The sequence below is a fragment of the Ambystoma mexicanum genome, chromosome 2q, assembly GCF_040938575.1.
Source record: "Ambystoma mexicanum isolate Mex_15411 chromosome 2q, UKY_AmexF1_1, whole genome shotgun sequence".
Classification (NCBI taxonomy): Eukaryota; Metazoa; Chordata; class Amphibia; order Caudata; family Ambystomatidae; genus Ambystoma; species Ambystoma mexicanum.
In genome coordinates this window covers 1,145,832,113-1,145,846,498 of record NC_090924.1, presented here as the reverse complement: position 1 = coordinate 1,145,846,498, position 14,386 = coordinate 1,145,832,113, and the positions used below count along the sequence as shown (strand labels likewise).

The window sequence follows — 14,386 nt, the reverse complement described above, 5'->3', positions numbered from 1 at the left end:
ACCTCTTTTTAATGCAGTGGCATTTCCTAGTGTTCGGTGTATATACTGCTACTGTGTGACCTACCTTCAGTGAGCAACTCAACCTGTGTTTTCAATTGATTTCTGCTGTTTTTGCTTCATAAACACACATTTGTGAAGCTAGTGCTAATGTTCTTGTGGCCTGCCCTGATGTAGTGCCGGAAGATGTCAACTTTGATTTCTCTCCCTCTCCCTCTCCCTCTCCCTCTCCCTCTCCCTCTCCCTCTCCCTCTCTCTCTCTTTCTCTTTCCCTCTCTCTCTCTCTCTCTCTCTCTCTCGCTCTCTCTCCTGCTGTATGTCCCACTACAATGTTCCCCCTCTGAGACTTTGCGCTGTATTATTTTGTGATTTTGCCACCTGCAGCCCAATTCATTGTGCCCTACCCTGTGTGCACTCTCTGATGCCCAATGTAATTCGTAGCATGATGAGCTGTTCCTATGGATCCCACCTTGGCTCTTAATAGCTACTCTGAACTTCACTTAGCAAGTCTTTTCACCCACTGTCTACTTGGTACCCACTGCTTTCTTGCTCACTATGACTTCCACTTCCCCCAGTGTTCCCCACACTCATCCAGGGTCAGACGCTGCCCACTATTCACTTCCAGAGGCACCAGCCCACTCCAGGGTGCCTCACAACATATCCTCACATGTACCTTACCCAAATAGCATGTTGGGTAAGATTTTGTAAAGTCTGTGTCTGTAGTGTGTGACTTCACAAGACTTATCTCTTGGTATTAGGCAGACCCAGCTCTTAATTTATGCCTGTACTACACAAGTTGTTAGTGACTGAGCAGCCAGGCTGATCTTAGGAGGGGTAATGTGAGCTGTAGAGTAGCACTATGAAATCAGTAAACACAAGGCTCCAAGTAAACACTTATACACTTAAAGTTATATTAAATTATTTATTTATATATACACAAGGCAAATTACGCATTCTTTGAAACAAGCAGTAACTAACAATACCACTAATTGGAAGATGGAATTCATTTAAACAAGAACCTATAATTGTAAGAGGATTCAATTCAGTACTACAGCTAAGTTAACGCCTAGTCTAGAATACTGAATGAAAACCCTTATTGATATATCTTTATGTCCAGTTCATGCGTTCTGGATGACTACCCCTATATAACACCCCTCTCCTGGAATCCCCCTGACCCCACTGAGCCAAGAAGTAGTTCTGTTTTGCAAGTTTAAAAGGTTTATTTGATAATTTAAAATATATATATATCACACTTTATAATAAATTAATAATTGAATAGCACACTTAATCTGATATGATAAAGATCAACAACGGAGAATCTGGCACTAGCACACTTCTTATAATCACTAATGAGTTGACATGAAATGGATAAGGTAGCACACTGGTAAATAGGAACAAAAGTATAATGTGGTAGAGGATGCTTTATGTAAGCTCAGGTGGATGCAATATTCAATGAATGCAGTACAGAAAATACTCAATATGATTTCAACCAAACAATGTAATCACTTTTCTCTGGCAATCCCCTCCCCCCTTTTATGCAATGCAAGGAAGTGGAAGGAAGACACACAATTCTCAGAAATGCAATTCAATGTAATTCAGTTCAATCCCCAGCAAGCTTAAAGAAAACAGATAGGAGTTTTGAAAACACAGGCCCAAATGCTTTTATATGTGCTAGCAATGGATGAGAAAAATGCTGGAAATGCTTTTAATTCCCTTTCAGAGGTTCAGGGTGAGTGATAGCTACTCTCTATGAATTCAGGATCACCTTAACAATGCTTTAGTAGTAACTAGCAGGTAAACGAAGTTTTTGGCAAGGAAAAGCAAAACTGCTGTCTTTTTACACGTGAAGAAATTTGCAAATCGTGGCAAAATTCGCGGATGCGCCGAGCGCTATTACAGAGGAACCACAAGGACTATCTCTATCGTTTTGGGGTCCTAGGAAAGCCTAGGATCTCCGCTTCAAAATGAAAGTTACTGCAAGTCTCTAGCACAAACGGTTGCGGAGATATGAGCGATTTTGTGAAGGTCGTTTTTCAGATTTGAAATTTTGAAATTCAAAAAGACAAGTGCAGCTTGCAACTAGGAAATGACAAGTGACAGCTTTACAAATGACAGGTGACAGTTAGGAGGCAGTTCTACTTAGATTAAATAGATTGAATTATATTATTTTAACTAAGAGATTGGATCTGCGCAGTTTTCTAGGAACTCACACTATATTCTTGAGTGAAATGGGCCACGCCACGGATCTGGTCAGGTTTTAAACTCGCCTCTGGTCTCTGCACTTCACAGTGATCTGGGTCAGCTCTCTCTGGTTCTCTGGTCTGGGTCTCTAGTTCTGGATAGATTGAAGTCTCTAGTTTGGCTCTCTGGAGGTTTGATGGAGGTAAAGTATGGATTTTTCCGGCAGAGCTTCCAGCGGCAGATGGATTTGAAAAAAACCCTATCTGTCCTGTCTGTCTGCTTTTATGTGTTTAGAATGTGGGTGTGTTCTAGCATCACTGACCCTACCTCTCTCTCAGCTTCTAATTGGTCAAACTTCCATTTATCATTTGATTGGGGAATGAACTGTGAGTCAGAGGGATGTCATTTTATGGCTTGCAGATAGGACACTCCTCTGTCAGATTGCACATATTCTATATTTGATAATAAAAGACATATTTCACAGTTACACAGTTGCTTGAAATTACATATACATGGTGTGGCTGAATTTAGCCATGTCTCTGTCCAAATCTGCTGTTTCTAAGAGCTTGCATTCAGAAATGGCACATAATTGACTTTTTAACTGATTTTTCAATTTCTGACATTGACCCAACTTTACATACATGTGCGCAGGGAGTATGGACATTAACTGATGAAGTTTCAGATTTTTAACATGCATACATTTAGAGTAATATCCACTTTTCCGCTAAAACCCCCCTGAACACGCCACCGGGTCGAAAAACCTCTTAAAATGTGGGCAGAAAAATCACAAGAATTATGGTATCATTTATAAAAATTTTCACATGTCCGCTCTATGAATGATCCATCTTTTTAAAGTTATGTTCTGGCTCCAAAGGGGTGTGGTTTCCTCTCAGCACAAGGTAGAAATACTGGTTTATCCAGTTCTGCCAAGCCAGCTTGCTCTCACAGGCAGTGCTCCTCCCAGCTTCTGCCAAGAGGAAGCTACATTTTACGACTGCTGTAATAAAACCTTTGCCTGAGTCAGGAGAGGCTCATTGTTCAAGAGGAAGCCATTTATGATCCTCTCAATAAACCCTCTGCCTGGGTGAAGGGAGTTGCATTGTTCACTCTCCTGCAGAGCACAGGTAATTCAATTATCAGATAGAGGGCATATCCTTAGTGTGAGCAGCAAAAGGGCAGCTAGGCCTGGGAACACAGCTGTGACTCAAGTTTCACTCCTGATGGGGGTAGTTGCCAGGCAAATTGGAATCTCTTTAAGCTGTCATTTCTGTTCCCCAGTTTCTGCATTCAAATAAAACTAAACATTTTCACATATGCAGCTAGAAGGCTGATTCTAAGTTTAAAACTATGGCATTTAAACAGTTACAAAGGCATGTGACACCAAACATAGGTCACTCATTTAATCTAAACATTTTCGATTTTAGTGTCTTTAAATCCAGTGCAACTTAAACTGCTGACTCCATAGCAGTTTTGTTATAAGCATTGTTTTGGGCTCTTCATTTCCCAGATTTTGTAGGCACACAACACTCCATTCTACCAAATGTCTGCTGGTGTCCAGTGAGTTTTTAGATGTGTTGCAATGTTTAAAATAGACAGTTTGAGCCTGCCTTCAGAGAAACACAGGGTGGTTTTAAACTGCCGGCTTTTGGATAGTGGTGAGTACTGGTACTGCACCCATTTTTGGGATTTAAGAAAATGAATTCCCAACAATTCTAGGTTGCATTTGGCAATCAGCATTGCCATTCCCAATGGTTTCAGACTACTGTGCGGGTAGTCCAATGGTGATTTTAAAGCGCTTTGAAGCTAACCGGCGCTACTGTTTTTCCTTTGGCAACCCATTTCCCTCATGGCAACCCGGCCTTTCGTTCTCGCACTGGTGGGTGGCAATTGAGGCAACCATTTCGGTGTGCGCACAAACTGCGCAGCTTTCCTGGATTTCGGCGCACATGTGGGTTTTCCGCCATCTTGAATTTTCTAAGCCCACAGCACCAAATGTTGTGGCATGATAGCTTAAACGTGGGTCAGGACACCCAACATAATGCAGTTGAGTAATTATTTTCTATGCTAAACGTGTCCCGGCATGCGGAGTGACATCAATCAAGGTCAGTAGTATCACTTATTGTTCACCATTACAAAATTGGGTTGGGGAGGGAAAATAGTTAGAGTTGAAGTAGAACACACTTTCAACTGGTTCAATAGTTAAAAAAATAAAAAAGGGAGTCCATAGGTCCACCTCACTGAGGCTCAACAAGGCTGAAACATGTGTCTGGGTTTGCTGTTTGTACTCTTGTTCAGAAGAGAATTGCCATAGCATTTCGGTGCTGGACTGCCCATGTGGACCGGACAAAGACTGATATGCAAATGGTTATTTACCTTCTGTGAAAGGTACAGCAAGTTAAAGTGTGGCTGTGGACTCTTGAGTGGGTACCTTCCCAAAGAGCAGGTCATTTAACCGTGTTTGCTCTCAAAGAGGGTCACCTATGGACTATTTTGTGATTGGTTCAATAGTTAGTTTCTCTGAGAGGGATGTATGCAGTCTTTTATCCCAATCAATAAGGGCACAAGCACTGCCAACGCCAATAGGGTTCAGAAGAGGAGCCTTTAGGGAACCAGGACAGCCAAAATAAATGGGACAGTTCCAGTTCTGATACAGCTTTTCTTAGAAAATGTTTATCAAACAGTCAGGAATTAATCGCAGGGGCTCAAGGGGAGCCCACTAGATGGAGCGCAAGACCATGTGCCTTTTTCTCAGCATCAAAGAGAAACTAATGGCTCTTGTTAGAATTTCCTCAGTTCCTCAGTCCTGGACTCTGTTGAGGGGACTCTAGATGAAGAATTCCTGCTTCTGGGAGGTCTTTGAAGGTGCCCGCAAAGTTTTGCCCTGTTTCGAATTCAGGAAGACTATGCACGCGATAATGGTCAGGGGTCACCGGCATTGGGATTCTGCAGCCTAGGAATGTCGCAGCAAGTTGGGGGATGAGCCAAAATGATCCGGGTCTTGAGACTAGTTGGTCCCACTAGCCCAAGGGAGGAAGTCGTCCTGAACAGCTCTTCCCAGTCGAAACGAAAACGGGGTCAGCACAGCTGCAAGGTGCTGCTGCCATCTCTGCTCGTCCTCTTCATCAGATACGATGTTGCAGTGGTGGACTCTGCCTGTAGTCTCAAAAACCTTGCCTTTTATGCGATGTCCCATTCATTCATAGCTCTAAAGCTGTCAATCACACGGATGTGGGAGGGTTCATCCTCTAGGACGGCCACCTGCCCGGTTGGAACTGATTTTGGCCAGGCTTGCCTACAAACAAAGGTCATTGAAGTTCCGGGCTCCTCTCTCACTTCCTGCCTTCCCAGACACACTTGCGCCTGGGTGGGCTTTAGGGCTGAATCCCGCCAAAGGCAAAACACACAAAGTTCTCAAAACTAGTTTAAACAGACTAAAAGCCCAGAAGGAACTAACAAACAAGAAATGGCAAAAACGAAGACCGGGGCCATCCATGGGTGCTGTACTACAGCTGAGAAATCAGCCTGCTAGTACCCTGCACAAAAGGTAGTAAAAAGTAACCACTGCCACCAGCCATTCAAATTGGTGTAACAAAAGGTTACATGAGAAGTGGGATAAGGAGTTACTATGTAACCCCTCCGCAAACCCACGTTTGATGGTGTGTGCTATACCCATAAAGGAAAAAGGTAAGTAAGATGAAAGGGATCTCACTAATCTTGGGAAGGGTTGTTCACCCAAGAAAATGTATTTAATCATTAAGAGTAGTCCAAGGGACTTCTCTGTGGCACTGTACAGAGGGTGCTGTGTGTCACTATGCAAAAATCAGATGCCTTTGGAGTTTACCAGATTCCATTAAACAGTTAAAAATCCAAGTCAGAGAAAAACACACAAGTGAGTAGCAAAAAGTATCACTCACTCAGGAGGTTAAACATCAAAAAGATCTCAGATTCTAGCAAAAGAACTGAGGGTCTCCAAGATTAAAGGAAATTGGCACAGAAAATGAAAATTCTCCCTAATGGAGCATCACTAATGAGATGGCGCCCAAGGGGACCTTGACCGAGGCATTGCCATGTCCACACCATATAGATGCTCTGCATTTCCCACCATGCTCTCCACTAAACTCCATGCACTAACATTCTCAGTCTATGCTAAAACGCATTATCTGCATACCAACGGAGCCACTCGCACAGAGCAATTGACTAATGGTTTATGGTAGATTATGAAGTGCCACCTATGAGTCATGAGAAAACTGTGGTCGTTTTAGTTATGTTTAGTTGTTATGGCGGCGCTGCCTTATCGCTAAGAGTTATTTTGCTTGAGTGTTCCTTTTTAGTAAATACAGAGAGCTGCTCACCAGAGGGAAAGACCACAACCTAGGCCTTAATAAACGTGAGAACTAGAACCCCCATTGTAAGTGCTTCTCACATATATCATTAATAAGACAAGTCAATATTATACTTTGGTTACGTAATTTTGTATTTAAGCAAACATTGTTTTACAGGTTAAGCTCAATATTACATAACATCATTTGCATTAATAATCATACAAATCGTGGTGTTGGTAGGCTCAGTGACTAGTTTCCTATCCTGAACGGCCAATTAGGCCATCTAATTTAGACTTTTGTGCGATCTCCATGGTCTGACGTTTTGCCCTTCTGGCTTTTCAAGGCAGTTTTTGTGGCTAGTATAGAATGGATAGTCAAAAGTCTAAACGCTCTTCAGTTGCCCATTAGTACATGTGAATTAGTGAATTAAATATCATGGAAGTTATACGTTTGCCCGTAAATTGGATAAATCAAGAGAGAAAAAGAAGGGAAAGGGTAAGGGGTAAGTAAAGGAGAGAAAGATTAAAAAACAAACAGAATATTAATTTTTAGAAGTGTTCCAAGTTTGGTGGTAGGGGTATCGCTAGCCGGTCACTACACCTGTGTGCCAACATAAGGCTGGCTATATCGGTGAGAAGCTGTCTTGAAGATTGTGAAAAACGGGTGGTTGGGAAGAGTGCTTATTTTATAATGTGGTTTTGAAGTGATCAATCTGGGTTTTTATTGCCTAGTGTGGTTCTCAAGTGCTCAATCAAGTTGGGAGTGGCTGAGTGAAACAAGAGGATAATCATACCTGATCCTGGGTTTAGAGTGGTCATCTGATAGGGTAGATAGATCTCTATATTTGTCGGTCATAATGGGTGCAAGATGGTTACACCTCGATGTGCTCCCTGGGTGAAAATTGCACAAGTTAAAGCTTGTGGTTGATAAATTGTAACAAGGTTCTACGTGTGGTCCTAGGTCATATTAACCTTGTGATGAATATACGCCTGGTGCATCAATAAGCCAGTCTTAGGAATTTGAGTAGTGTCCAGTATCTGTCTGTACTGGAGATCCAAAAACTGGTCATAAATGGAACTAGAAGGAAAACGTGATATGGTATAAATTGTTAGTAGGTTGCCCTGAACGTTTATTCATCATGTTCCGGTCTAAATGGCAAGTTTGCGTTAAGTGATGGTCTGGTGTGCTGATTAAGGGTTCTCAAACTCTGCTTGTTAGCCCGCCGTACCAGAACAAAAATAAGTACATACTTGAAAGAATCTGTCATTTAAAAATATATGGTGCTTTCCGGCAAGAACATGAAAATACTGTAAAATATACATTCTAAAGTTCTGGAGGTCCTCTTGTTAGCTTAGGTGTGCTGCCGAATTATATGTTTACCAATCGTACTTTCAAGGTTAAATATATCATTAAGGCAGTGAGTATTGAATAGTATAGCTATCTAACAATCTCATAGGTTCTGTAACCGACCCAAAGGTTCTGTCCTGACTCCTTAGCGTACCTAGTGTTCCGGGTTAAGATGCCTTCTCCTCGCGTTCTGTCACACGAGTCATAGTCACTTTGAAGTGCAAGGATAACTATCCCAACAGACATGAACAGAATTCTACACTTCCCCAGTGTCACATAACATTTCCAGCCAATGCATTCTGGCACCACAGGAACACAAGGCTCCCATCAAGACACAAATGCCTCTGTACTCTTGTGACCTAGCATTACAGAGCTCTGGGTACTGTAGAAACCTGTAGCACATTACCAAATACTTCAATAAGAAATTGCAAAAAAGGCAGCAAGAATACAATGAGCCTTGTACAGAAAAGTTAATGTGACACATTTAGTCAGTTTTGGAAGGCATGGCTTTACAGCACCATTCCATACCATACCTGTCCAATTCTGCTCGCTCTAACCATGCGATATAACCATTACTCTAAACAAGGTCTTTTATATTGCACGTAATGAAGCCTGGTCTGGCACCTGGTGCCCACATGACTCTCGTTCCGGTTCTCAGGCAGTGTGGACTGCCTTCAACGATGTCACTGAGCTGGGAAGTGGGCATACATGCAACCTATACAGAGTCTGACATAACATTTGCATGGTTTGATGGGCTTCGGAATTTGAGAAAATCAGTCGGCATCCTCACCTCCCTTAACATGGCTGTCAATGACGCATCATCTCGTATCATGGCTGTGGCTTTGCTCTGTTCATAGCTCATGGACGTCCACAACTCCAGCAGAAATAAAATGTCATCTTCAACAGTTCCCCTCTTTTGAGCTTTTTTTCCATAAATTCCCAAATAATGTATTTCTCCAACCACATGTTTGCTTTACCTCCACGTGGTCTCATACCCACATCACTGTTGCAGTTTATTAGTGTTTAATGTGTTAAATTGCATCACATGTACTCAATTAACATAATTTTCTGAACTTCATCCTACATGGTTCCCTGTTCTTTCACGTCACCTTTATATAGTCCGTGTATGTTAGTATATACTATTAGCCATAGCATCTGCACATTGTGAATTCAAAGGGAGTTCTTGCAACAGTCCTAAAGTGACCTCTAGAAACGGATTGAGAAGGTGAAAACAGTAACCCTAATAGCAATGGGCAGGATTATCCATTTGTAAGAGCCCACCAGTCTACCCCATTTTTTTTTACATGGCAAAGCACATCAAATGTAATGCAAAGAATGCTTGTTCTATGAGCTAATACAAAAGAATGTATTTTCTCGAATTAAGGTAGCTTCTACATATGTTTTACTTCATATTGGACAGTTTTTACACATTTGGCAATAATGCTTTTTTTGCAAACAAGACTTTTTATTCAGATTTTATTCAGATTTTGTAGACATTTAATTGCTGTATACATTATTCCAGTCATAATGCAATGTGGAACAGGTAAACAAATTCAAAACATGACCTCAAGAGAGGAATCAAAACCTGGGGGGGGGGGGGGGGGGGGGAGAGTCAGGGGATTTTCTAGGAGGGAGGGCAGCATCAGTTCAAGGCTAAGAAAGTCGGGAACTGCTTCTGGGATCAGCCGTGGACCAGCGGCTCAGTTCCAACTCAAGAATGGAAACTTTGAGCGTCAACTTGTTACAGTCGCGCGCTCAAGGGCGAACGTGCCAGGGGCTTCCTGGGAGCCTCTGGCGGGTGGCTCGGTCACTTTTTAGCCATATTTCGCCATCCAGCAGAGGGGCTGCCTTGCCACTCCAGGGAACTGTTGTGCATATCGAGTTGACCGACATCGGCGTGCAGCGCCCTCTGCTGGAAAAAACCTCTGAAGCAGAAGAAGCTGGATATGGAAATATAAAGTGAGTGTTAGGGAGAATTCTTCTTTCTGTGCTAATTCCCTTCAACCTTAGAGAACCCAGCTCTTTTGTTGGACTTTAGGACTTTTTGATTTCTATCCTGGAATGAGTAAGACCTTTTTCTCACTCTCTCATGTATTTTTGATCTAATTTGGACTGTGGTTTCTTTGTTGTTGGATTCTGACAAACTCCATAGGCATCACCTTTTGTATTGTGACACACAGCACCTTCAGTGCAGTGTCACAGGGAAGTCCTTTGGATTTCTCATAAGGTTTAAACATCTTCTCTTGGGTGAGCTTCTGTTCCCAAGAGTAGTAAAGTGAAATTGACTTTACTTACCTGTTTTTCCTATGTAGGTCCAGTACACCCCATCGTATGTTGAAGTACCGGGGGGTTACCTAATAGCTGTTTTTCCTACTTCCTCATCTAACATTTTTTATTTTACCCTCACAACAATTAATGGCTGGTGGCAGTGGTTTTATATTCCTTCCATTGTGTGTTTTTACTGAAGGCTGAATCCTCAGCTGCAGTATTGCACCCAAGGGTGCCCATTTTGTCACAATGGCCCGGTCTTCTTTTTTCACCAATTCTTGCTTGTGACGTCTTTCTTGGGTTTTACTCGGTGCGCCAAACCAGGGTTAACCGTTTTGTTTGTTTTGTCTTTGGCGGGCTTCAGTGCTGAAACCCGCCTCTGGCTCTAGTGTCTGGTAGGGCAGGAAGTGAGGGAGGTGCCCGAAACTCCCTGTCCTTTGTCTCCTTGGTTACCCGAGTGCACCCAGTGCTGATTGGCTGGCTGGCTGTCCTTGTAGGGCAGCCACCCTGCTGTATGAGTGACAGCGAGGCTGTGCATGAATGGGAGAAACCTGCATAAAAGGCAAGGTCTTTTGAACAGAATCAGTCGACCACTGGAAGAAATAACTGATGAAAGAAACTGGAAGAGAAGCTTGCTGTACCCTCCGGGACAGTTCAACTGCCCTTTGAAGCCCTGCTGCAGTTCTGAAGCTCCAAGTTTGTATCTACTAGAGAAGCCAGGAACAGACAACTTCTTCCCTTTGCTTGGTGGGACCAACTGACCCCAAGATGAACTTTTCTGGAACCCCTCTCCCTGCTGGCTGTACTTCCTTTCTGCTGCTGGAATCGAGTGCCAGGGGTCAGGAAACCAGAAACGAGTGCATCGTCTTTAAGCCAGACCCGAGCTCTGAGGACCCTCCCGAAGCAGGACGACCCAAGTTTGAGCCACCTCAACAGAGTGCTGGACCCCAGAAGCAAGGGTAGCCCTTGAAGTGTCCAAGAACCACGGTGGTGCTATTGACCGGTAGCTGAAACCGTGAAGTGCTGCTGATTTGGAAAGATCCCGGAGCCGCTGATGACCTTTGAACTGCAGTGCAGGAGTCCTCCAGACGTCCTCTCTCTTATCCCCCCTACTGAGGCCCAGGAACCGAGGATCTGCAAGACTGCAACCAGAACAGAAGCTAGCTGGATCATCTTCTTCCAACCTTAGGTACTGTCTTGAATAAAGGGGTACTTATTTTTTTGTCTGTAGCTTGCTTGTTCTCACTGGAGACTTGCAGTAGCGGCTTTTTCGAATGGATTGTGTCCTCCCACGTATTCCTTATCTTATGATCATTTGTTATCTCCAGCTTTGCTGCTTCGGAAAAAAAAAATTCTCTCGGCAGAGGGCGCTGTGCTCGAGGTCGTGGTGTCGGTTGTCCCTCGACGGACTCTGTACTCTGTCGACATCAACGATGGTATAAATGGCTCAAGCCGCGCCCGTAGCTTCAGTTCCGTTTTTCCGATCGCTTCACTATCGAGAACGGCGCCCTTGAGATTTTCTGTGAAGAAAATGTCGTCATCTTCAAATCCTTCGACACCCAAGACTGGGTTCAAGAAGTGCGTAGACTGTGGATCAAAAATGTCGATCACGGATCCTCACCGGGTTTGTCTCTGGTGTCTCGGCTCCAGTCACCAGACCAACAACTGTGGTTCCTGCCAATCCATGACCGAGAAAGCTCTTCGTGAGAGGAGAGGTAAACTGTCGGTGGGGAGAGAAGCCTCTAAGAAGGCTACGTCCAAAAAACATAAAGCGACTGATTCGAAGGAATCGGATCACCATAGGCACTCCAAGAGATCTAGGATTAGATCGAGGCACTCTTCTTCCTCGTCCAAAAAAATGAAGAGGAGACGTAGATCTCCATCATCTTCAGAGTCGACCGAAGAAATTCGATGTCCGAAAAAATCGGATTCTCTCAAAAAATGGGAAGAATTTCATAAAAAGATGATGGAGGTATCCGAGAATACGGCCCGACCCCCTCGAATGAACCTCGGAAAAGCCATACCCCTAAAGTCGCTCCATTGGACGACAAAGGTAAATCCAAGACTACCATGGTAAAAAACAGTAGTGTTGAGGATACTCGAAAAACTCGAGCACCTCTCCGGTGCCACATAAAAAACATAAGTCGTCGAAGGCTTCTACGATTTCATCGACGGTGTCGACGGTTTCGGTGTCGAAACCAAAAACATCCTCGACGCCCGTGTCGAAGTCATCTTCGAAGTCATCGAAGATTCCTTCGACAACTTCGAAGGATTTATCTATTCCTTCGACGCGTATGGTAGAGGAAGAAAGAAGATTCACTCCATTGCCCAGATCAGACTTTTTTAAGTCCATGTCCTCAATTTATGAGGAATCTGGTTCAGAGGAAGACCAAGTTAATCCTTTTGGAGTTTCATATGGCATTGATCAAGAATCGAAAATGAGAGACCGCAGTGACACTCTACATTCTGCCAGTGGAATTGACACCTCGCCAGAATTAAACAGACCTGATCCTGCAGAGCATGCAGACGCTGGGTACAGGAGTCTTATGACCAGAGTAATTGAGTATATGGGTTGGGGGTAACACTTCACTTGTTTTTGAACAGGATGACATGACGGATAAAATTGTCAGAGGTCCTCAAAAAGATCCAGTTCTCTCCTTTCACAGGGCTCTTCAGAGGACGGTGGAGAAAAACTGGGAAATGCCTGAGAGCATTGCTGCTGCAGATAGTAATTTTCCCAAGAAATACAAACCAGCTGGTACGGATCCCGAATACTTAAACAAGCATCCGACTCCAGAAAGTCTAGTCATTCAGGCAGCATCCACATCAAAGCAAACTGCATATCCCACTATCCCTCCAGATAGAGAGGATAAAAAAGTTGATGCCTGGGCACGTAAAGTTTTCACGTCAGGCAGTATGACCCTTAAATCGACAAATGTCACCTGTACCCTGGCCAGATTTACCCATACCCCGTGGGACTGTATTTCGGCGGCGGCTGATCATATTCCGGAAGGCGAGGAAAGGGAAGGCTTTCTGAATATAGTCAAAGACGGGAAGAAGGCAATGGGGGAATGTCTCCAGTCTGGACTGGATACTGCTGATAGTATCTGCAGATCCATGGCTGCAAGCATTGCGCTACGCAGATTTGCGTGGTTGAGGAAGTCGGGGTTTGCACCAGATGTGCAAGCCAGACTTCTTAACATGCCCTTTGATGGCTCGAGGCTGTTTGGCAGTAAGGCTGATGAAAGCCTAGAAAAACTTCAGACCTCGAAAGCAGCAGCTAAATCGATTAGCGCCTCCATGCGCCAGCCTCTAAAACCCTATTCCGGCTCATCTTCCTGGAGGGGTCGTTGTTTTCGTTACTACTCCTCATTTAGTAGAGGAAGAGAACAGGCTTCTCAAAGCGGCAAAAGAAATTTCCCTCGTGGAGCACGAGGAAGAGGTGCAAAATCAGCCTCAGGAGCGGCATCTGTGCCCTCAGCCATTCCTGCAGCCGCCTCCAAATCCCTCAGAGACCTTGTTGCACAAAACACCAGTGGGACGCAGGATCTCTCAGCATCTGAAGGAATGGCGGGGCATTACCTCAGATGCTTGGACACTGGAAACAGTAGCCCAAGGTTACTGTCTCCCCTTCCTAAAAAAGGCCTCCAAATCATCCACCGGGAGCCAACTCCGTCAAAATTCCAGATCCGCTCCTGTTGCAGAAAATGTTAACCCTGCTAGAGAAAGGTGCCATAGAACAGGTACCTGTAGCAGAAAGGAACAGGGGTTGGTACTCCCTATACTTTCACATTCCAAAAAAGGATGGAGGACTGAGACCCATCTTGGACTTGAGAAACTTGAACAAGTTCCTCAGGAAGGACACGTTCAAGATGGTGACTCTTTCTCAGATCCTTCAGGCTCTCCAACTCCAAGATTGGTTGGTATCAAAGGACCTTCAGGATGCTAACTTTCATGTGCCAATACATCCAAAGCACAGAAAGTACCTGAGGTTCGCGATTGGCAATTCTCATTATCAGTTTCGAGTTCTGCCATTCGGGTTGACCTCTGCCCCAAGGGTTTTCACCAAACTGTTGGCAGTTGTGGCAGCGAGTCTCAGGAGAGGAGGTATTCACATATATCCCTAACTGGACGACTGGTTGATCAGAGCAAGTTCTCCAATACAAGCTCAGAAACATCTTTCGATCACCTGCCATTTTCTCCACAAATTGGGCTTCTCCCTCAATTTCAAGAAGTCCCATATGACACCATCCCAAAAACTCCAGTTTATC

General features: G+C 44.0%; 1 protein-coding gene across 2 annotated transcripts in view; it reads left to right on the top strand.

Moving 5' to 3' along the window:
* Nucleotides 1-14,386, top strand: part of MIOS (meiosis regulator for oocyte development) — a 771,408-nt gene that overhangs the window by 142,255 nt on the left and 614,767 nt on the right. The gene's annotated exons all lie outside the window — the stretch shown is intronic.